Below are 23,249 nucleotides of genomic sequence, written 5' to 3'. Positions count from 1 at the left end.
AGGGGGAAGGGTTAGCTTAGTTAGACCGACTTCATGGGGCAGGGGTAAGTCCTCATGGAGTCCGTGGAATGGATTAGTTAGAGGGATTGTAGCCAGATTTAGGTTGGGAAATAAAATGGGATTATTTTGGAGACAGAGACAGACTTTGGATGTGTAGAGGGGACGTAGCTTAGCTACGTAGTGTTAAAAGGAACGTGCTACTAGTTTAAGGGACGACGTGGGAGCACGAGTTAGTTAGGGGATGCAGATAGAAGGATGGCAGAGTTCAGCGGTGTGTGTGTTGAAGAGTTGTGGGTTGTGAGGTGAGTACTTGTTGAGTGAGTGAGGCCAGCGGGTCTGTGTGTGTGGAGTGAATGGGGAATGCATGGTGCGATGAGTGATTGGGGGGAGGAGTGACTCCCGCCCAAGGGACCCCCGGGGTCAGTGTAGATTGAGTTAGCTGGGTTAGTCAAATTGAAAAATGGAGGTCGTTTTGTTGTTGGTGGGAGTGTAGGCTCGAAACCCATTTGGAGGGGTGCAGGAGCCCTGTTGACGGGCTTGGGAGCGTGGCTGCGAAAGGTGAGTATCGCTGAGTGGGTACCCCGGGCACCAGGCTAGTCGGCCGCGGTAGGCCATGGGCCCATGGGGGGCCGGGATAGAGTAGTGGGCACGGGTGCGCCTGCTTGGTGCGGGGGCCCAGGGCGCCATTAGCCGCGTGGGCAGTGTTGTGGGCACGGGTGACCCTCGGAAAGGGGCCCGGGAGGCCGGCCTGCCACGTGTGCGTTTCAGGGGAGGTGCCATGGGGGGCACTCCCCGGTGTTAGGGAGCTGGTAGGCTCGGAGGCAGTGTAGTGCCCGGGGGTGCCATAGCGGGAGAATCGGCAGAGGGTCGTGCCTGCCAAAGGGAGCCACGTGTCCCAGCCAGGAGACCGTGTGAGGGCACGGAGAGAAAATTGGGGGGGCGAGGCCCGAAATTGTGAGGACACCAACACAGGCGACGGGAATCTGGGTTGTTAGAACCAATAGTTTAAGCGAGAGGCGCTTGTTGAAAGCCCCGGGGTAGTTTAACAGTTAAATGGTTAGGGTAGATTAGGAGATGTACCCCTCCGCACCATCCATCCCCTCGCTGTCGTTGTGGGCCGCTGGACCCACTTGGTGTTAAGATCGCCGAACTCTGGAGAGGCCATTCTGAGGCTTCGTTGGGCCTCGACACAGGACGTTAGCTCTCCCTTGTTCCCCTCCGGGAAGGGAACGTAGGGGTTGGGAGTAGGCTAGGTGACAGTATAGGTTAGCCGAACAAGGACGATAAAGGGGGTTAGGGGACGATTTATAGTGGGGAAGTAAAAATAAAAACAATAAAAAAATAAGTGGGGGCTAAATTGGTTTTTCACAAATTAAGGGAGTGGGTATGTACAGTGACAGGCAAAGGCGATAGGTTGGGAGGGAGACAGGGAGGTAGGTCCGAGCCCGCCTTCCAAGTGGCCAGCACCACCGCACTCCCTCCACCAACCTCCACTGAACGGCAAAGGGTGGCCAGCTTCATCTGCTGGCTGTGTTACTTCAAGGCCTGTGCCGGCCCACTTGATCGGCAGCTGTTGTGTTGCTGCAAGGCCTGTGCCGGCCGGATCATCTGCAGCTGTGGTACTTCAAGGCCTGTGCCGGCCAGTTCATCTGCCGGCTGTGTTTGCCTGCAGCGGTCTTCTTCTGCGGGCTGTGTTTGCCTGCAGCGGCCTTCTTCTGCGGGCTGTGTTTGCCTGCTGCCTTTGCCATGCCATGCCCACTGCCCCTGTTCACCAGCCCCCGTTCAATTTTTGCTTTGCCCCCCCTGTTCATTCCCATGTGCGCCAGGATCAAGGCAACAGTTTGCAAGCTGCAAGAACTGCCCTGTTGGCAGCTACAACACGGGCCTGCAGTGGCGGCCCGTGCACCGTGTTTGTGTCCATGCATCCATTCGTTGTGCTCATTGCGTGTGCCACTTGAGCTGGCACGGAGACTGCGTTTGTGCAGCCCATGCACCGTTGTGGTTCACTGCATTCAGTTCAAACCGTTCATGCATCCATTCGTTGTGCTCATTGCGTGTGCCACTTGAGCTGGCACGGAGACTACGTTTGTGCGGCCCATGCACCGTTGTGGTTCACTGAGTTCAGTTCAAAAGGGAAGGCCTTGGACTGCGTGTGAGCAGCCAGCCACGTTCCCTGTCACCTGCATTGTTTGAGCCAGAGACTGCATGCGAGCAGCCTGGCTCCCTGCTAACTGCTTTTCTTTTTGCAGAGTTCAATGATCCTGGGCCATGGTTTAGTGTAAAATTTGTAAGTTAAGGTTAAGATGTACTGTACATATGAGTGCGCCCCCGGCATGTCTGTCCTACTGCCGGCAATTTTATTTAAGTCGTCCGTGTGAGTGAGTTTGTTTAGATAGTTACGCAGCCCTCAGGTTATTTATTTTGGGGACACGAATACCATGAATGTCGCACTCAGGGATCCGTAGGTAAAGTGTACTTGGGGAAAACTACACATGATGGCACACGAAAATTTGACGACTCGGGACGAGTCTGTAAAAAGGGAAGGGGGTAGTGTTGTGGTTACCAGATTCGCAAACCACCATTCAGGTCCCTTAGGTGAGATATCTCGGTAAGTGCATGTGTAGTTAGGCCCAAACCCGTTGTCTAGTGGGAATACATGTCATTTATGCGAGCTGCGACTCTTCAGGATAGCCGTTTTTCTTTTACTATCTTTATTTTGGACCAACCGCCATGATCACAACCACAACATCAACCACCGACCACAACCACCGCTTCACCACAACCGCCACGACCTTCACGCACACCTCACAACCGTAGCATCGCCACCGTTCTTGCCCCGCTGTGGATACCGGTGTTGGACTCATGCAGAACGCGCGTCGAACAGCGTGTACAAAATCACGGATTTTGTGCTTCAAAAACGGATCAAAAACGACACACGCCCACTTTTTGCCGTCCAATCGGTGAGCGAGGGGCGATTTGGCCCCGCCTCCAGAACGATCGATATATGCAAATTTGTGGATCAAAAAGCCTTCACGCCCACTTTTTCTCGGGCCAATGGGGAGCGAGGTGAAAGGTCAAAGGGAGGGGGTCAAAGGCGGAGTCGCGAAAAGGAGAACGAGAACGAAGAGTCGCAAACGAGAACGAGAAGGAGTCGGAACGGAGGGGACGAGTGTGGAAGTCTGGAGCCCGAAGCCTGCAGTGGCTGGAGAAGCTGAAGAGAGTCAGACGAGGGGGTGCTCGCGTCGGTGCCAGGAGCTGCACGCCCGAGGGAGGCCGGCAGCGCGACCTGGCCGAGGTGGAGACGCACACCAGGGATAATAAAGATCCTCTATACCCCGAGCATCAGCAACCCCCTCCTGTTTCCCCCCGCGCTGAGATAGTGCGACCAAGGGGCCCCCGTTCCCACCCCCTGCCAGGCACTGTCCACGAGGCCCGCGGGTTGCGGGGCCATCGCCGCTCCGCGTCTCATCACCAGACGGGTAGGCCCGACCCGGTCTCGGCCTCAGGCCTGCCTCATTCTTGGGGATGTCCTTTTCCTTGGTTTTGGGTATGTGTTGTCGGCGCCGTCTGTGAAGTAGAATTGTATAAGTGTTGCCGTGTGCTCGGTAGTCGGTATTAGCTCTGCACTGTGTTTTCACTTTTATGTTTGCTTTTTGTGTAAATGGAATTGTGTTTTCTTTTTTGTGTGCATTTGGTGGAATTGTATTTGTGTGCTTCCCGTGTGCCGCGAATAAATGTGCTTTATTGTTGAACTGTTCTCCCGCTTCGCTTCGTCTTTTCCTCCATTGAATCCCCATCTTGCTTCACGTAAAGGGTTGGTAGTGGGCTGAATACGCCCGATAATTAATCGAACCGTCGAGGTCGACGATAACACCGCTCGGTTATTCTGATAGTACGGAACGGGTCGCTTAAGTGGCCCGTGTCCGAAGTCGACCTGCGGCGAGGTGTGATCGCCCGGTCTACCCTCCGCGTGGGTACTTAGGTAGTTCGAATTTGGCGAGCAACCCTATCCCACGCGGGGGCTGATTGGCTCGATCGCGGTGAGACCGAAAGGTCCACCCGTGACTGGTTCCCGGCGTTAGTCCGAGAGGGTCACGACTGGATTGTCCGTCCGGTGGGCGACGTGCCGCGATTCGAGTTACGTGGCCGTTCGCACGCCGGCGGGCGCGAAAACCGCAACAATACTGTGGTCCCAGCTCTCTTCAGGTCATTGACCAGGTCCTGCCGTGTAGTTCTGGGCTGATCCCTCACCTTTCTCATGATCATTGAGGCTCCACGAGGTGAGATCTTGCATGGAGCCCCAGACCGAGGGAGATTGACTGTTATCTTGAACTTCTTCCATTTTCTAATAATTGCACAACAGTTGTTGCCTTCTCACCAAGCTGCTTGCTTATTGTCCTGTAGCCCATCCCAGCCTTGTGCAAGTCTACAATTTTGTCCCTGATGTCCTTAGACAGCTCTCTGGTCTTGCCCATTGTGGAGAGGTTGGAGTCTGATTGATTGAGTGTGGACAGCTGTCTTTTCTGCAGATAACGAGTTCAAACAGGTGCAGTTAATACAGGTAATAAGTGGAGAATGGGAGGGCTTCTTAAAGACAAAACTAACAGGTCTGTGAGAGCCGGAATTCTTCCTGGTTGGTAGGTGATCAAATACTTATTTCATGCAATAAAATGAAAATTATTTATTTATAAATCATTCAATGTGATTTTCAGGATTTTTGTTTTATATTCCGTCTTTCACAGTTGAAGTGTACCTATGATAAAAATTACAGACCTCTACATGCTTTGGAAGTGGGAAAACCTGCAAAATCGGCAGTGTATCAAATACTTGTTCTCCCCACTGTATATATATATATATATATATATATATATATATATATATATATATATATATATATATATATATATATATATATATATATATATATATATATATATTTCTGATGCTCTCTCACCGGTCATCACAATAAGTTGTCTTGCTCTGCATAGGTAAAGGGGACAAACAGGATGGTGCAGATGTCGTGCAATTACATTTCAATTGTCTAACCCGTGTGTGATTCCTGACACGACAATAAACTGTCGGATTGGTGCTTCACATGCAGGGCGTTGCATCACATAGTGCGACGTCCCTCGGATGGACGTTAAGCTGAGTGTCCCATCTGCTAACATTGCTTGATGGACCTTAAAGATCCCATGGTATCTTTGGCGAATATTAGGGGTGGGCACCCTGAATAAATGACAAATTCCTTCCTGGACTGTAAAGTACTGGGTAGGCAAAGGTAAACCACCCAATGTAATCCTTTCCTTGAGGCTGCGTTGTTCAGAGCAACCCTGAATAATGTTGCTGAATTTGAAAGTTCCTAAATATGAAAGAGTATTAGTGTATTAAATCGGCCGGAAGGTTAGCCGGGTGTTGTGTGAATCTGCTCCCTGTGGAATGCAAGAGGAGCAATGCAATAACCCGACAATCAAAACCAAACACCTTACATTTCCACGAATTGCTAATCTGCTGCATGAGATAATCCATTCGCTCCTGGGAGATTCAGCAACCTGGATGCTGTTTCATTGGGGGATGTTATGAATTCATGCTACTGTTGTATTATTAGCATCATTTCCTCTCGCAAAAGAAAATAGTATTATTCCATAGTGTACTATGGGAATTTTAGAGACTCGTTTGCATGTAGAGAATGTGCACCTTATTAACTGCTTATGAAACCTTTAGCGCATATTCCTGAAAGCCCTTCATGCAAAGTTTTATTTGTTTGGGACTAAGGAAGGAAAGGAAAGGGGGGGAGCGGAGGGAGTTGTAGTCCCTTTGAGTTTAGCATATCACGTCATCATGTTGGTTTACTATATTACCAACTCTGAAGCATGGACCTTTATCCCGGCAAGTTGAACGGACAATTTGGAGTTTAAAAAAAATGAACATATCATCTCTCCAAGACGGATTGTAGCCAATAAAAAGGCCAAGCAGCCCAAGGGAGACTGTATCTCTCTGAGAAGCGAAATAAATTGGGGGAACTTTCTTGCTAGTCTTAATGGAGGGACAAAATGAGAATATATGTCTTCCTTTCACTAAAATGTGTTCCAGGAACACAAACAGTTGCTGATTTTTCTCAAGATCGAATCGCAGACAGGTTGGTGGCTTATCTATATTCTACTGCCTCCTTTTTGGTCTTGAACCCTCTGCCCTCTCTTGGTTCTGTCCCACCCAGGTTCCTGCAGAGCACACACACACAGTCTGCCAGTAACCCTCTTATTGTTAAACTCACAAACTCTCGGCTCACTGCTCACCTCTACTCATTAGTTCCTCTTTTCTCTCACAAGTGGAATTGACTTCTCCAGTCTATTCAAGCCCATTCTTTCCTCTCGGACTTCAACACAGCTCTTCCTCACCACCTCACATAATACCCCATCCATACTCATGATCTCTCCTGCCTCAAATGATCCCATTCACAAACCTTCCTTTTTCCAGGTTGTTGTGATTTTCTCCCAAACCCCTTTCCATTTGTTAGCTGTTGGTTGGTTTGTTCCATTTCTGTATCATCCCCACTTCCCCCTTCCTCTTTTTGCTGTGTTTCATTCTGCTTGCATGCAGTTCATTCACCCCCACATGTACTTTCCCCCTCTCCTTGATACTTTCTGGCTTCCTGCTCCATACTCTCTTGCTCTGCTCTGCTGTTGGTGTTTCCCACTTTCCATTTTGTTCACTTCCATCCTGTTTTAGCTCTTCCACGAGCCTCAACCATGTATGCAAACAAGAGAGAGAAAGACAGAAAAAGAGAGAAAAAAAAGAGAGAAAGAGAGAACGAGAATGAGAACAAGAGAGACAATGAGAACGAGAACAAGAAAGACAATGAGACCGAGAACAAGAAAGACAATGAGAACGAAAACAAGAAAGACAATGAGAACGAAAACAAGAAAGACAATGAGAACGAAAACAAGAAAGACAATGAGAACGAAAACAAGAAAGCTGCCGTAACCTACCTGGTAGAGGGCCTAAGATTTATTATGCTCAGGTTGGAGAGCCATTTATTTGCAAAGTGATACAATGGTTTATCCAGTGTTTATCGAGAAATGTTGTTGATGCATATTACCAATAGTGGGGCAGATAACAGCAATTTTTGAGAGGAATCATGCAAATGATGATACAAGCATCAAATTTGGCACATTTGTTCTCCAGGGGATTCTAATCAAATCTGCCTGATTGGCCATTTGAAAATCCAAATTTTGAAAAATTTGAAAAAAAAAAATTCAAAAAAGTCAAGAACACGAATCAATGTTGGATGCTGGCTGAGATTGGTGAATGTTTCAGAAACATCATCAAAGACGTTCCAAGTCTGCCATGCAGTTTTCTTCCCTTTACCGCAGAAGGCAGACACGACGTCACATCCAGTGAACACATGGAAGTATGGGATCCCTCTTGCTTTCTCAGGCCCTATTACAGAAACTACCTCATGGACTGGAATCCATCATGCCTTGGCTCCTTGGATAAAGGCAATCCACATGTTCTCAAGACCTAGTTCCTGTAAGGATGGCAGTGCAGATATTGCTATGACTAGTACGTCCGTGTCATTAGCCTTAATGATAATGGACTTGCTACCATCCATCCGTCGTTGCATCCCTGGCGTGTACAAATATTCGAGTGTCAGCTTCTTCATGACAACATAGAGACACAGCATCCAGTGACTTCCTTGTGTTGCTCATGGCATCTTCTCCTTTTGTGACAATGACTGTGCTTGTCGTCTGTGCTTCACACATCTTTTCCGCAAGGAAGTGAAACAGCTCAGTCTTTTTGCTGTCATCTCGAAGAAAGCTTCTCCAGTTACTTGGGGTCTTACTGGTTCCTGTCACTCTTCTTCTGATTCCTTGCCCCCTTTTCAACCTTGCCTCGGACTTCAGACTTGACTTCTTGTACACATCAAATACTACGTCCACCCTCTCGTACCTGGCACCATAGGATTCCACCTTTGGGATGATGTCTTCTTTAGCATAGTCATCAAATATCTTTGAAGTGCGTGGAGGTAGGGCATTGATAAGTGCTGAGCCATCAATGATGACTGCATCTCCCCTTGGTTCTCTGTCTGGGATGTTCACTTGCGCTTCAAGAATTTCAGCCAGCTGTGACTTCAAATTTTTTGAAGTTTTTTTTTTTTTTTTCAAATTTTTCAAAATTTGGATTTTCAAATGGCCAATTGGGCAGATTTGATCAGAAAGCCCGGCAGAACAGAAAACCAAATTTTATGCTTGTATCATAATTTGCACGATTTTTCTACTATCTACTACACTATAAGTGCAAGTTTTTTGCAACTTTTCCTCATTAGCGCAACTTTGCAACTTTTCCATTATCAGCGCAACTTCCGGCGTTAATCACACTTGAGTGGTTACATCTGCTAAATGTTCGGCCATGTGGCATCGTACCTGTGTGAAGCGGCGAAAAAAGAACATTTTGATCGAGTATCACCTGTGCATTGAATGAGCTGACTTCATGTCATGTGCTGCTGTGATGTTCCTGTTTGCTATCAAGTTGTTATATCTTACCTCCTTTGACTTAAATATTGAGTTTAATCTCTATTATAAGGACGTCAGCTTTACTTGCCAATTATGCCCAATGAAGCTGCTTCTTCCATTGCAAATGTATGAGCCTATGCAGCAGAATTTCCAACTGAGTTCATCGTAATTTCTGGGAACAGTTTGTTCTACAAGCTATGTTCTACAGTCATGTGCCACGAACGTCGGTCCAGTGTTCTGAACCATCGCAACAGTACAAAACACACGAGAGCCAAGGATGCTGAAAATGAACCTTGACAGACATTGATGCGAGCTGAGAAAGTGATCAAGGTTCAAGAATTTGTTGATCGGGTAGTTACGAGCCTTCTCTCATCAGTTATACCTCTCAACAAACTCAATAATCTGGAGATGAAGTCACTATTCCAATTCATGGGCTGCAATGCACCTTCAGAGTCCTGCTACCCATCATGAGTGGCATCATTGGCAGAGAAAGAAACATTGCGGATCTAGAACTTGCTCAAGGGGAAGAACATATTTATGGTCATCGATGAAACAGAGGTGGTCGGTGCAAAGTACATTAACACACTCGTGGGCAATGTCAAATCACCAGGAGAGACTTTCCTGCTGCACTGCAAGCAGCTTCCAGCCTCAGTTAACTCGCAGACAGTAATACATGACTCACAGACTCACAGACTCACAGACAGTGTTGAACGCTCTTTTTCAATGTTAAAAAAACGACTATCGAAGGACCATAACTTCTCACACGAAAACGTTGAGAAATATATTTCTGTGTGTTACAATCACAGCAATGAACCATTAATTTGAGCGATTTGATATAATTCTGACTTTAAAAACCTTGTAAAATGTCATATCATTGAATTCGTGAGAATATTGTATCATTGCCTACATGCAAGCTTTGAGAATTTAATAAATAAATGATGAAACGAAAATTGGTCATTGCAGTAGCCTCTTGGCATGGATTTTAAGTTACTTTTTAGTGCAATGTTTTAGTGCAACTTTTAGTGAAAATAAATGCAACTTTTCAAGTTTGTTAGCACAACAAAAAAATTGCCCTAGCAATCAGCCTAGTCGAGGTGTGTTCTTTAATGAGTGCTCTAAACATGCAGTATTTAAAGTGTGCACTGCAACATATCATAGAAACATCATAGATCAAAGATGTACATAATTGATCAAATAAGAGACGCTTGAATTGTCTGTAATTGCTTTCCTTCTAATATAAAGTCCAGTCTCCTTCGACTGGTTTTAAAGCTCGTCTTTCAATGAGAACTGACACAGTAAAGCACACAAAATTATTGATATTGTGGTGGAGATTTCCAACCAAAAGAGAAATCTCTTTATAATTTAACAGATCGTTTATTAAATAAAAACACATATATGTGGAAAGAAGAGCTTGTCTCAAGAGTCCAAGCAGATCTCTGCCTCTGAGCCAGAATACATGGCCTTTTATACAATTGGAAATTGGGAGGGGGTCAGAACATCACAGGGCACTTGGCCAATCAAAATACAAGAAAGCTTTGTTTGCACACGAGGTCCTTTAAGCAAAGAGAAAACAATCTTGAGCATAATTGAACAGATTGTATTGTGAAAGAATGCGTGTCTTCGGTGGGGCGTGTATGCACAGAAAACCTTCATTTACTTTAGAAAATGATAAGCATTTATCTCAGCATGCAAATGGAGCATCTAGTTTGCACAGCTTTTACAGAACAATAGGAGGTCAATGACCTCTGCAGTTCGATGAGACTCCTGTTGATATAATAACAATGGGAAATTTGAGCATTTACCATAGGAGTCATTGTTCGGCCAACCGGTTTCTCGAGGTATATCAACACATTCTCCATGGTTTGTCCTTGCGCTTTATGGATTGTCATACCAAAAAACTTTACTGAATCGGGAATTGATTTTTTAATAATTTTTTTTGTTGCCCGATTTGAACAAATATTGATACAGCACACCGCAGACGAATGGTGAGTAAGGTGGCCCTAAAATATTTGTGCTATCGTGTACCGTTTTAGCTCTATTTTGGGAATATATATATATATATATATATATATATATATATATATTTATATATATATATTTATATATATATATATATATATATATATATATATATATATATATATATATATATATATATATATATATATATATATATATCCAAGATGAGAGTTTTAGTAATATATATATAGATGTTACAGTTATATGGAATTAACAAGATCACAGTATATTTGAACAGAGATTCTGTTCCACTCATTTGTGGCCTGTCAGACAGATATTGCAACAACGAAACTAATAGGCAGGCAATCTGCAAATGTAATGAGTTCTGACTGTCATTGTGAGAGACCTATAAGCATAATTATCTTGCAGACAATTGAAATCTATCTCAGTGCCTTTACCGATGATGTTTATTGGCGACGATATTCCTTATTTGGTGATAAAGTGACCGATACTTTACAACAGATTTTATACTTCAATATTGTTTAAAAGCAAAAATAAAGAGAAATGAGTTCATAATTTGTAAACAAAGAACACATCTCAATATGAAAAATATTTGTTTCAGTGTGATTAATACAGAAACACCAGTGCTTTGCAATAGTCATGTGATCCACAGAGCTTACTTTACCAAAATGTCCATGATCATATTTCACAAGATGGAATTAATTGTTTTTACTTCCGCAATATAACTAATACTTCTCAAAGCAATATAAATATCTGTACTAATAAAAGGCAGTGTGTGTGTGTGTGTGTGTGTGTGTGTGTGTGTGTGTGTGTGTGTGTGTGTGTGTGTGTGTGTGTGTGTGTGTGTGTGTGTGTGTGTGTGTGTGTGTCCTCAATAACTCCAAAAGCATAAAACATAGCAGCCTGAAACTTTACATGCACACAAAGAAAATTCCACGGAAGTGCATGTTTGTCGGGACAGGAGTTTGTCTCTGGACGCGTCCAGATGGGAGTTTGTCTCTGGACAGCTTGGCTCTGGACATGTCCGGGTGGTGTTTGTCTCTGGGTGGTATTTTTAGCATGACCGGTAGGAAATAGATTTCAGACATTATTTTGTTTCCATCTTCACTATTATTCGATGCAGAATCATTTTGATGAGACAATATGAATCGTAATTGATGTTCCAACATATGTCTGCCTTCCCTTCCTCTCACCTCTCGCTGCCTCCCCCCCCCCCGCCTTCCTCACACTCCCTCCCTCCTCACTCTCCCTCTCTCCTCGCTGCCCCCTCCCTCCTCTCTCTTCTCTCTTCCCCCTCCCGCCTCTCTCTTCCTCCTCCCTCCTCTCCCTTTCCCCCTCTATCTCCTCACTCTCCCTATACCCCTCTCTATCACCACCCTCATTTCCTCCCATCTCAGTATTCCCATCAGTGAAGCGACAGGTTGTATTTGCTAGTATATAATAGGACACAGAATATTGCAATTTGTAGATGACAGCAGTGAACAACAATGACAGAAACCAACAACAATGACAACAACAACCGTTTGTCCTTTTTCTTGAGTTTCACTTCATTTTACATCCTCATTGAGACATTGCTTATAGCATTGCTTATAGACACAGACATGCTTATAGCTTACCACTTTACTCTGTCTGGAGAAAGCAGGTCAAAGCACCACATATCACTTTGTGCATGAAGGAAAAGGTCGCACTCTTCAGTGTAGAATCTTCAATGGTCGTTGCTTGAAGCAAAATGAAAAGCTTGGTGTATGCAGCTTAAGATATAAATTGTTTCCATGGTAATATTCTACAAAGCATTCCATTTCCAAAACTAGAAGAACACTCGGTAGAGCGCATACCTCTGCCACGTAATGCCTTATCCATGAGAACATATTTGGCCCAATCAATACATTTTTGAAATAACATGCTATACAGTACTACTGAATATCATTTTTGGGCTCAATCTCTCAATGGTGAAAAATCACTTAAAAAACTATCATATCTTCATCAAAATTGAATCAATTCTTCTTGTCACACCCGCAACATGTCCAACAAGTTTCGTCCGAATCCATCCACAACTTTTTGAGATATCGTGCTATGTATCATTTTTGGCCCTATCTCTCAATAGCTCTCTGAAGAATCACTTAAAATATTTTAGTAGTCGGATCCGGATTCGGATCTTCAAAATCTAATCACTTCGTCCTTGTCACACACCCATCCTGTCCACAAAATTTCATGCGGATCCATCTGCAACTTTTTGAGATATCCTGCACATAATCAAACAAACAGATATACAGATAAACATACAAAGAAACAGACAGAAAGGGGTGAAAACATCACCTCCTTCGTTGGCAGACGTAAAAACAAATTTCTGTCTGTCCAAGCCTTTTCAGTCAACTGTTTCAAGGAGGTGGGTTCCAGCAAGTTTTGTTTGCGCAGCTATATGTCTCCACCCCTTTTCGCCTCTAAATCCCAGGGCATTATTTTATTTTGCCTTGCAAAAGGCCACCAGAACAATGTGATGCAAAAACGATAATAGGATATGTATTTGAGGCACTTCTGTCATCATACATACCGCCATAAAACGAAAAACACCAACTCCCTAAGGGAGCGATCATACCTTGAAAGATCACGTGACATCCCGTTTTCTTGGCTCACGTGACCCACCCTGAGCAGAACGAGGCTGCACTGGCCACCGACTTTTACTCACGGATATTTTAATTTATGGGCATTTTCCGATGGTTATGAGATTTTTCCTGGGATATTGGCTTCTAGTTGCGTCAGTGTACGAAATTTCAGATTTATAGCACACCGAGAAAGTACTAAACATTTATATCAGTGATTGAGTGGTTAGAAAGAGCTGCTGACCAATTTCAAATAAGTACATGTATTCGTGTGAATTGTATTTGTGGATGAAACTTGGTTACGCCATTAAATAACTTGCAGCTTACTTTGTTCAATCTTTTTGCAACATTAAGTTATTTTGACCTACAATATAATGTTTGATAATCCTGTGGTATGTCATCCCAATTACTTGCAATATTCGTTGAATTTCCTGCCAAACAAGTGTCAGATGACTTGTCTGGTGACTGATGAGCAAACACTCGTTTCAGTCACGTTGCCGATCAGCGGACACTTGTTTTGTTTGCAGCATTTTTCGAAGATATTAACTTGAAGGACAACATCATTTACAGACATATCACGATTGATATAAGACAGGCCAGCACATCAACAAGGACTTTTTTTAGGCAATTCTATGATGTAGAAATTGGAATCGCACTGACTTTCCACCAGCTAATTAATTAAATGTACTAATTGTTGTTGTTGATGAGATCGTAATTTCTCATTCAGCTGTGACATGAACATCCAAAGCATGGAGCATTCATTTTTTGTATGAAGCCACAAGATGGTATCACTCGAGCGTTCTAATAAAAAGATGAAAGGATTGTGAAACAATAATGATGCACAAAACACCCACAACACACTTCCCTCCAGAGACAACATGCTCTGTATTTACACCTTTTTTTCTCAACATTGTACTTAACCCCATCTCCTGTGAACCCGGAAGGATACAGAATGCGAAAAAATCAGTGTTTATAACGTCAATCCCAAAAGAGCTTAGTTTTCTCGGCTTAACCATAAACTGTGCTCAAATGACACGGTATATTATACAAGCCATTTTATGTTTGGAAAGGTCCTACTGGCCCTACTGATCCTACTGCTTAGGATTATATGGTTCCATGAGGGTTTGGAAAGGCAGAACATGGAGAAATAATGTTGGATGACTTCACTTGACAAGAAACAGTATTGGATCATGTTGTAGTAGACCAAAATAGGTTAATCTCTGGTTCACTGTACTCCGGTAAATTTTCCAATTTTATCTCCACAAAACCTGGATCTACCTCTGCTTCTTCCAAGTCCTTCTATACCAGTTACCACTTTGTAATTCTTGTTGCCCAATGGTTGTCTTTGTGTCCAGTTCCATTTCAGTGCCTTTAAATTGAGATTGATATGTCAACGAATTTGACTTTTTGTATGATCCATTTGCTTCTCTTCTCAATATCACATGAACAGACTCGAAAAATGATTGGTTATCAATACATGAAACGTATTGGCTTCCGGTAACCCCATCATGGTTAACTCCTCAAATATAGACTCGTTGGTTCCTTGTTTCTCCAAAAGTGGAATTGCCTTCAAAAGATAGTTCAATCTCACTCTGCCCTCCAGGTCTTCAAGCAGGCTGTGTCCCATCCCCACCCAATTAATTTGTTACCTCCATTTACTTTTCTTAACCCAACCTTTATACTTGCATGTTACTGTGTGTGTATATATATATATATATATATATATATATATATATATATATATATATATATATATATATATATATATATATATATATATATATATATATATATATATATATATATATATATATATATATATCTCTCTCGTTTTTAAACCAGGTGATTTCATTGACACAATAAAGTTCCAAATAGCTTCCAGGTCCTGTGATGACAAATGCAGCCTCCACCTTTTCTACCAGGGCATCCATTTATGAAATTAATGGCATTGCCGGTACATGAGTGCACCCATGGTTGCCTTGAGCACCTGGTGCTGCAGTGAGGAGCGGCAAAAGTTAACGAGCCTTGAAGAACTGCGGGGGCATCGTGCGAGTCGTATGCAGCCATCTTCTGAGCTTGATTTATACAATTCCTGCAAGTTTTGTGCTTTAGGCCATTTGTAAAACCCAACCAGGTATATTGAGGCTTCAACTATACTTTGGCCTCTTGAAGGTTTCTGATGCCACCCCCTTTTAATTTTTTAGTTGTTCCATTCAACATGAAATAATGCATAACCTTAATAATGCCCAATAAGTCCTGCAGCTTGTACCTGGATGTAAAAAAGAAAAAAAAAGAAAAGAAAAAGACGTCACTACTCAAGCCTATAACTAGATAAACTGAGCAAAAATGAGTTGAACTCATCAGTATGATGGGAATTATTTTGTCATCTCCAGAGCTCATATCAACCTCACAATATATCGATAAGGTGACAAATACATAAACACCAAGAAAAAGCAAGCAGAGATTGCAGACCTTCACCAAGACTTGTTTAATGTGGTAGTTGTGTCGTTTTGTGTCATGTATTTTGTGTGGTGTTTGTGTACTGAACAAGCAAAAAAACAAAGATGGAGTCACCAGGAGGAACCTGGACAGGATTTTGGTTTCAGCTGTTACTCCTCTACCCTCAAACACATACAGGCGCAGCCAAGTGAGCCTTATCAAAAAAAAAAATCAAAAAGGAACCAGATTCAAAAAATTAAATAATTCTGGATTAGGTTAAAATTTAAAACCTATATTCCCCATCACAACGAGATCATAATTGTGAAGTTTCACGTCGATCAGTGAAGCGGTTCAAGAGAATATTTTTTTTTTAAGATTATTGTTCAATCCAATTGGGCTGGCGGACCATGTGATCTGTCAATTATTTGTAAACACCTTGGTATCCCCAAGGCTTGAGGAACATGTGCGTGAAGTTTCTCCTTGATCTGTTCAGCTGTTTCAGAGAAGATTTCAGAAGTTTTTTTTATTTATTTAAATAAGGCTGTCAAACCACATGACCAATGAGATCATCAGTTTGTTTCTGTTGACCAATTTATCCCTAGATGACCCTCAAAAATTTTCATACTGATTGGATGTGGCATTCTGCATATGCAATTATGATATCATAATGAAGGCACCTATGACATCATAAAAAAAAATCACACTTATTCTCCATGAGGAGTACTTGCATTATGCCAAGTTTCAATTTTTTCCTTGGTGCGGTTTTGGAGATACAGAGGTCCAAAGGTTTTCATTCTTTCCAACATGGCTGCCACACCACATTAACTATGATGTCATAATTATCATTAAAACATTCTACATGAGTAGTCTCTCCTTTGGTGAAAATCTTGTGTCAATCCAACAAGCAGTTGTAGAGAAAAACATACTCACGTTCTGGCGCAAACAAACAAACAAACAAACAAAAATGCAATACACTCTCCTCTGGCAAGGGTAACTACAGAGTGCATAGAACATGATACCCTGCATACAAGTGTTCAAGTATACTTCCATTTTAATTACATAATGATTTTAAAGATCGTTTTAAAAAAAATACAGAAGTTTAGTGTGACTGAAGCAGACTTACTGAAGCCTGGTGTTGGTTTAGTGGTTAGGGTGGCGGCTTAGGATATAAGGGTTCTGAGTTCAAGCCACGTTGGCCGCTGAATTAAAATACACCAGGAGGTTGACTCAGCCTGTTATCCTTCTGAGGTCGGCAAAATGAACACCAGTGTACTGGTAAGGGGGACACTGCATCAGCAGCATAGCACGTCCCAACCAATGATGAAACCAGCAGCCACAGGCTGCACTCGATAGAGAGAATGTTAACATTATATATATATATATATATATATATATATATATATATATATATATATATATATATATATATATATATATATATATATATATATATATATATACTTGGTTATTTCCATTGGGAAAAGAATAGAGAATAGGACTTTTCTCTTTGCCATGTAGGACTTGTCAACACTACATGGGACTTGTCTGTGCTATGTGGGACTTGTCTATGCTACGTGGGACTTCTCAACACTACGTGGGACTTGTCTACGCTATGTGGGACTTGTCTATGCTATGTGGGACTTGTCTATGCTACGTGGGACTTTTCTATGCTACATGGGACTTGTCTGTGCTACATGGGACATGCCAACACTACGTGGGACTTGTCTACGCTATGTGGGACTTGTATATGCTACGTGGGACTTGTCAACACTGCGTGGGACTTGTCTACGCTATGTGGGACTTGTCTATGCTATGTGGAACTTGTCTATGCTACGTGGGACTTTTCTATGCTACATGGGACTTGTCTGTGCTATATGGGACTTTTCTATGCTATGTGGGACTTGTCTATGCTACATGGGACATGTCAACACTACGTGGGCCTTGTCTACGCTATGTGGGACTTGTCTACGCTACGTGGGACTTTTCTATGCTATGTGGGACTTTTCTATGCTATGTGGGACTTTTCTACGCTATGTGGGACTTTTCTGTGCTATGTGGGACTTTTCTACGCTATGTGGGACTTTTCTATGCAATGTGGGACTTTTCACTATGCTACTATCCAAGATGAGCAGAACCTGAAAAAAAAAAGAAAGAGAAAATTAGTTGATTAATTCTATGTTTCATCCCCTTGGCTTGGTAGTGAGGTGGTTTACCAATGGGGGGACCATTTGATGATAACTGGTGAATCTCAAGTCTCAAGTGTTCCTGCAGAAGGCCCTCTGACAGAAGGTCTAACAGGGTCGGTAGGATTTTCAGGGTCTTAGGGTTCTACTGGGGTTTATAGAGTCTTAAAGTGTCTTTGGGGTGGTTTTTTTTGGAAGTATTACAGGTCTGGACCTAAATAGGACCTGGACCTGGGGACAAAATTATCCATCCACAAAAAAAAACAATTGAAGAGCTTGCATGCAGATTCACTTTTGTTCCAACATCAAAATGTTTCTCATGTTCTGCCATTTTGTTCTGAGTGGCATTGAAATCCAATTCATTCCTTATACAATAGCAAACTAGAATGGGCACTCATAGAGCGCATACCTTCGCCGCAGCCACTAGTTTGAACATGGCATGAGAGTGAAATGAGGAACTAAAATTCCACTAAATCTGCTCGGGAATTTCGCAAATTTAAAGTCCATGATCTGGATTTTGTGAAAGGATTTTGTTATTAGAACTATTACGATTATGACAATTTTAGGTGATTCGTTGTCCCGACTGCCGAACTCTGTAGCATGTAGGGTCGGATTCGGTCGAATGTCACTGACCACGCAGACACGACCTGGATCAAGTAGATCATGTTTTCAAATCCGAGCGAGGACAAAAACGTCATTTTAATTGGCGTCTAATTAAACAAGAAAGTAAAACTCCTTTTACTAAACCATGAGCGAAGCTATGTGCATATCAAACTATACCAAGTCTCCTTAATGAAAATTTGTTGTATTTTACTTAGTAACTAAGTTTGGTAGGGCCCTTATGGCCCTTATTGCATCAACAGAGAAACAGTTTAGAGACAAAGATATATTCTAGTGACCTTTGTATTACGTTGTCCACAACGCATCTCAATACAAATATGCATTTTGTGACCCCCATGACCTTTGACCCACAACCGCTACCTAGGGTGACAATAGTACTATACCTTGTGTCATTTCAGAAGATGGGGAATTGAACACTCAACAATTTGGAGTTAATTTGATGTAAATCGGAAACATATTAACCGTTTTCATCATGAAAAAACGATGTTGACCTTTTTGTGACCTTGACCTTTGATCCGATCGCTCCCAAAATCTAATGGATTTGTCCTTTCATGATGCCAAACAAATCCAAAACAATTAAAGCCTCTCTGCGTTTTGTTTTTTTTGCGTTAAGTTGTCCACAACGCTTTCCGATATAAATGTGAAATTGTGTGACCCCCTTGACCTTTGACCCCCAACCGCTGCCTTGGGTGACAAAAGTACTTTACCATGTGTCATATTAGAGGTTGGGGAATTTAATTTTGAACATTTTGGAGTTAATTTGCTGTAAATCAAAACAAAATTGACAATTTAATCGCGAAAAAACGATTTTGACCTTTTTGTGACCTTGACCTTAACCTTTGATCCGATCGCTCCCAAAATCTAATCGATTTGTCCTCTCGTGATGCCAAACACATCCACAAAATTTCATGACAATCTGCGAAGTGGTTTTTGTGTAATGTTGTCCACAACGCTTCCCAATCAAAAACTCCATTTTGGTGACCCCCTTGACCTTTGACTTCCACAGACTAACTAGGGTTGCAAACACTATACCATACGCTATATCAGTGGATCGGGATTTGAATACTGAACATTTTGGACTTAATTTGATGTAAATCGGAACAAAATTGACACTTTAATCGCAAAAAAACGATTTTTGACCTTTTTGTGACCTTGACCTTGACCTTTGATCCGATCGCTCCCAAAATCTAATCGATTTGTCCTCTCATGATGTCAAACAAGTCCACAAAATTTCATGACAATCTGCTAAGTGGTTTTTGCGTAATGTTGTCCACAACGCTGCCCAATGAAAAATGCTTTGTGGTGACCCCCTTGACCTTTGACCTCCAACCGCTAACTCGGGTTACAACAACACCATATAATATGTTATATTTGAGGATAGGGCATTGAATACTGATCATTTTGGCATTGATTTGATGTAAATTGGAATAAAATTGACTGTTATCGCGAAAATAAAAATGTTTGACCTTTTTGTGACCTTGACCTTGACCTTTGATCCGATTGCTCCAAAAATCTACTCGATTTGTCTTTTCATGACAACAAACCTTCCCACACAATTTCAAGCTAATCCGCTGTAAAGTTTTTGTATAAAGTGATCCAAAACATTGTTAATACCATTTTGGTGACCCCCTTGACCTTTGACCCCCAACCGCTACCTAGGGTAATTACGCCACACTTTCATGTGGCATAGCCTAGAATGTAGAATTGAGTAATGAACATTTTGGTGTTGGTTTTATCTCGTTCGGATAAAAATTGACCGCGTTATGACAAAAAAAACGATTCTGACCTTTTCGTGACATTGACCATTAATCTGATTGCTCCCAAAAGCTTCGCCTGGCGTCCTTGAGTAACTGCACATCATCTCTGAAAATTTTATGCAAATCGGTCCAGCAGTTTTTGCGCAATGTTGTCCGCACACATATTTACCAATAAATAAATACACAGGGGTCAATACAATACCTTCGTCAAATGAAGTTTGCGAAGGTAATGAACCATTGTTCATTCTCTTTGCTGGAGTTGACACGGGGCATCTTTTTCAAGTGCAGGGCCACTTTGAGCCACGTCCTTGGAGCGATAAAATGGTAACGCGACACCCCCTGAAGTGATACCACAAATGTACAGCCAGTTGTTGGTGACCAATCTTCCAATTTGGTCTTCTGCAGGCTGGAGGTGGTTGTTATGCACCTGAAAACAAAGAGCTGATACTTTTAGTCCCCCACCTTTTGGGCGGTATGAGGAATAGATCTTTCTCATACGAAAGCTAAATCTTGAACAGTTTTGGAACTATCACACACACAAGCTGAGTTACCAAGATGGTTGCCATGGCAACAGTATTCAGCCAATCACCACCGCAATCTAATCGTGTTGAGATAATTTAATGAGGAATAGATATCTGCATTATGAAAGCTAAATGTTCAACGGTTCTTGAAATATCGCGTACAAAAAAGTACATGGACGGACGGCCTCGTCGAAGGGGCGTGGGACAGACTCCAGCTTCAGAAAATGAAGGTGAAAATACACATTTAAAAAATTTTGGGTATGTCACAAATCGCATAATAATAATTATCCATTATATTCAATAATGCAGTGTCACAGAATGAGCATTTAGATAATTTTTTAGCATTTTCATCTCAATCCCACAACAAATAAAACACACAATTACACCAACCTACAGTACAAATCTACAACTACCTCGAACATAGACTTCTTCATACAATTGTTACTATTGCCACCTACAACAAAAATGTCAAAAGATGTCATGATGGCAATTCATAAAAGGATTGTGGTGTTGTATATTGGTGTCTAGTCATTCCTACCTTGTTTGGTTGTTTATTTTTTTTTTTTGTGGATTCCATCCTTACATGTTTTTTCGTTTTTATAAATTGTCTTTTTCTGAATTGTTTAACTCTTTTTCTCCCCCCCAATCTGGATGCCAATGATGATGTCATCACCTATTAAATTATTTTGAAGTGTGTCCACATGATACAGCAATATGATAGATGATACAGCAAGGGTGTCTACAGATGATACCAGCAAGCTTCTCTGATGTTTTATGAGCTTCTATGATGTAATGTACAATTTAGATACACAGGGAGTCCCAAAAGTATTGTCGTGATTTTGAATACAGTACTTTATAAATGCTAATGCCGAACAATGTGATGTTCTCTTTTCCAGATTGATGCTCTCACCATGGAGATTTACCATGAATAGATGGACAGATGAAAAACGTGCTGCAGTTGTTGAACTGCACTTTATAAATGGAAATGCAATTGTTCAAGCGCAGCGATGCTGCGGACAGATCCCGACACCACTTTTGGGACACCCGAGATGACAACAAGCTTCTATGTCTTATGATGTAATGAGCATTTAGTTATGCGATGGTAAGTTTCTATGACGTCATTGTTTGAATAACTATTGCAGTCTCGCGCCTCATTGGAGGAATTACAGTTTTCACTCCTCATTGTAATAATTAAATGACAATCTTTCTTACATTGTGCATTAAATTTTTAATGCTCGATGGTTTCAGAGTCTTTTATTATGTGGCATTGCTGGATTGCTTATTCTAATGGCTATTTCTGCAAGATATTAATAACTTAAAGTGTTAATTGTCTCCATTAAGATTCACAGCTATACTTCCCTGCGTGCAGTAACCTCTGGCATCTATGTCGTGTAATTTCCCATTTCGCAAACATTACTATATGAATCATTAGTTCCAGATGGTGTTTTTGAAATATACATTGCTAACACATTGTTTAAAATGCTGCTCTACCCAGTTGTTTTGTGTACTTCGTTAATTGGCGAAAGCATTAGGTGCTATGAACCTATTCCATCACATCACGATGATGTCATCCCAATTATAGCCATTTATTATGCCTGTTTATGTACAGTATGTGATGCAAAATAATTTACAAGAATATAAAAGAATGATCATTTGACCCTCCCTCCCCCCCACATCTGTGCAGTGTCCATCCATCCATCCATCCATCCATTGGGACCATACTCTGTGCAGAGCGTTGGTACTACCTAAGCAGTTTCCTTAGCTATTGGACACAATCCTGGACAGGTCGCCACTCCGACACAGGATACCAGCAGTATTCACCACTCCAATCACCTCGATATGTCTATATACTTTTACTTACTTATATTGTGTATTAACCCCACTCTTACCACACATTAGCCACGGTCAGTGTTATAGTACAGTGGATGAGCTCTCATATTTTAACAAATTGTGCATTTTATGAGAAAAGCATGTAATTTCTAGCATAGTTAGGTCATACCATAATGTTTATTTTCGGATGTGGAGGGAAGTCAGATTTGACCTCTGAGGGGACAGTGAGAGGTCAAATCCAAGATGGCCACTAGTCACCCGGGTCTAATGTTCAAACGTCCTTAATTTTGGAACCAGACTGCGCAGAAAAACATTTACGGTGTCATTTCCAGCTAAATTGGGAGTGCCCATTCATTTGGTGATGCCTTTGAGAATGTCAGAATTCAAGGAAATTAATTTAGGTCAAGGTCAAGGTAAAAATTTATGAAACAGGGACAAATGTTTCCAAGAGCCACGTCATAAAGGTTTTGTCTTCACCAGAAGAAGAACAAGAAGAAGAAGAAGAATAAGAAGAACAACGCGGAGCTCTCTTTGAGCCAGCGTTCGCAACGTGACGCGGCTAAAAATAAGCAATCAGGATGGTAGCAGGGCCAGAAATTGCAAGGATCACTATAGAGTTTGAGCAACAGGCCACAAAGCAACAGCATGGTGCTTGTGACACTGGGCACCATCACCATGATCAGCAACCTGGAGTGCAAGCAGCATTCCTGAAGGAGGTTAAGGCACTTGTGACGGTGCTGGAAGAGATGGGGAATCCATTTCTAGAACACAGTCAAGACCTACTAGTCATTGACACAAGGGACATCGT

General features: G+C 42.1%; 1 long non-coding RNA gene across 3 annotated transcripts in view; it reads left to right on the top strand.

Annotated features, from left to right (window-relative positions):
* LOC147017256 (uncharacterized) overlaps positions 1-22,995 on the top strand; it is a 62,558-nt gene extending 39,563 nt beyond the window's left edge. The window contains exons 3-4 of one of the 3 annotated variants that reach the window (XR_015049419.1): positions 21,508-21,713; positions 22,296-22,995. This is a non-coding gene — a long non-coding RNA (uncharacterized LOC147017256). Of the gene's footprint in view, positions 1-21,507; positions 21,961-22,295 lie in introns of those variants that run through there. The other 2 variants (XR_015049420.1, XR_015049418.1) reach the window with 2 other exon arrangements.
* The last annotated feature ends 254 nt before the right edge of the window (positions 22,996-23,249 follow it).

The sequence above is a fragment of the Eptatretus burgeri genome, chromosome 11 (genome assembly GCF_056783735.1).
Source record: "Eptatretus burgeri isolate ZD-2024b chromosome 11, Ebu_testis_v1, whole genome shotgun sequence".
NCBI lineage: Eukaryota > Metazoa > Chordata > Myxini > Myxiniformes > Myxinidae > Eptatretus > Eptatretus burgeri.
This window is presented reverse-complemented; position numbering and strand designations above follow the sequence as displayed.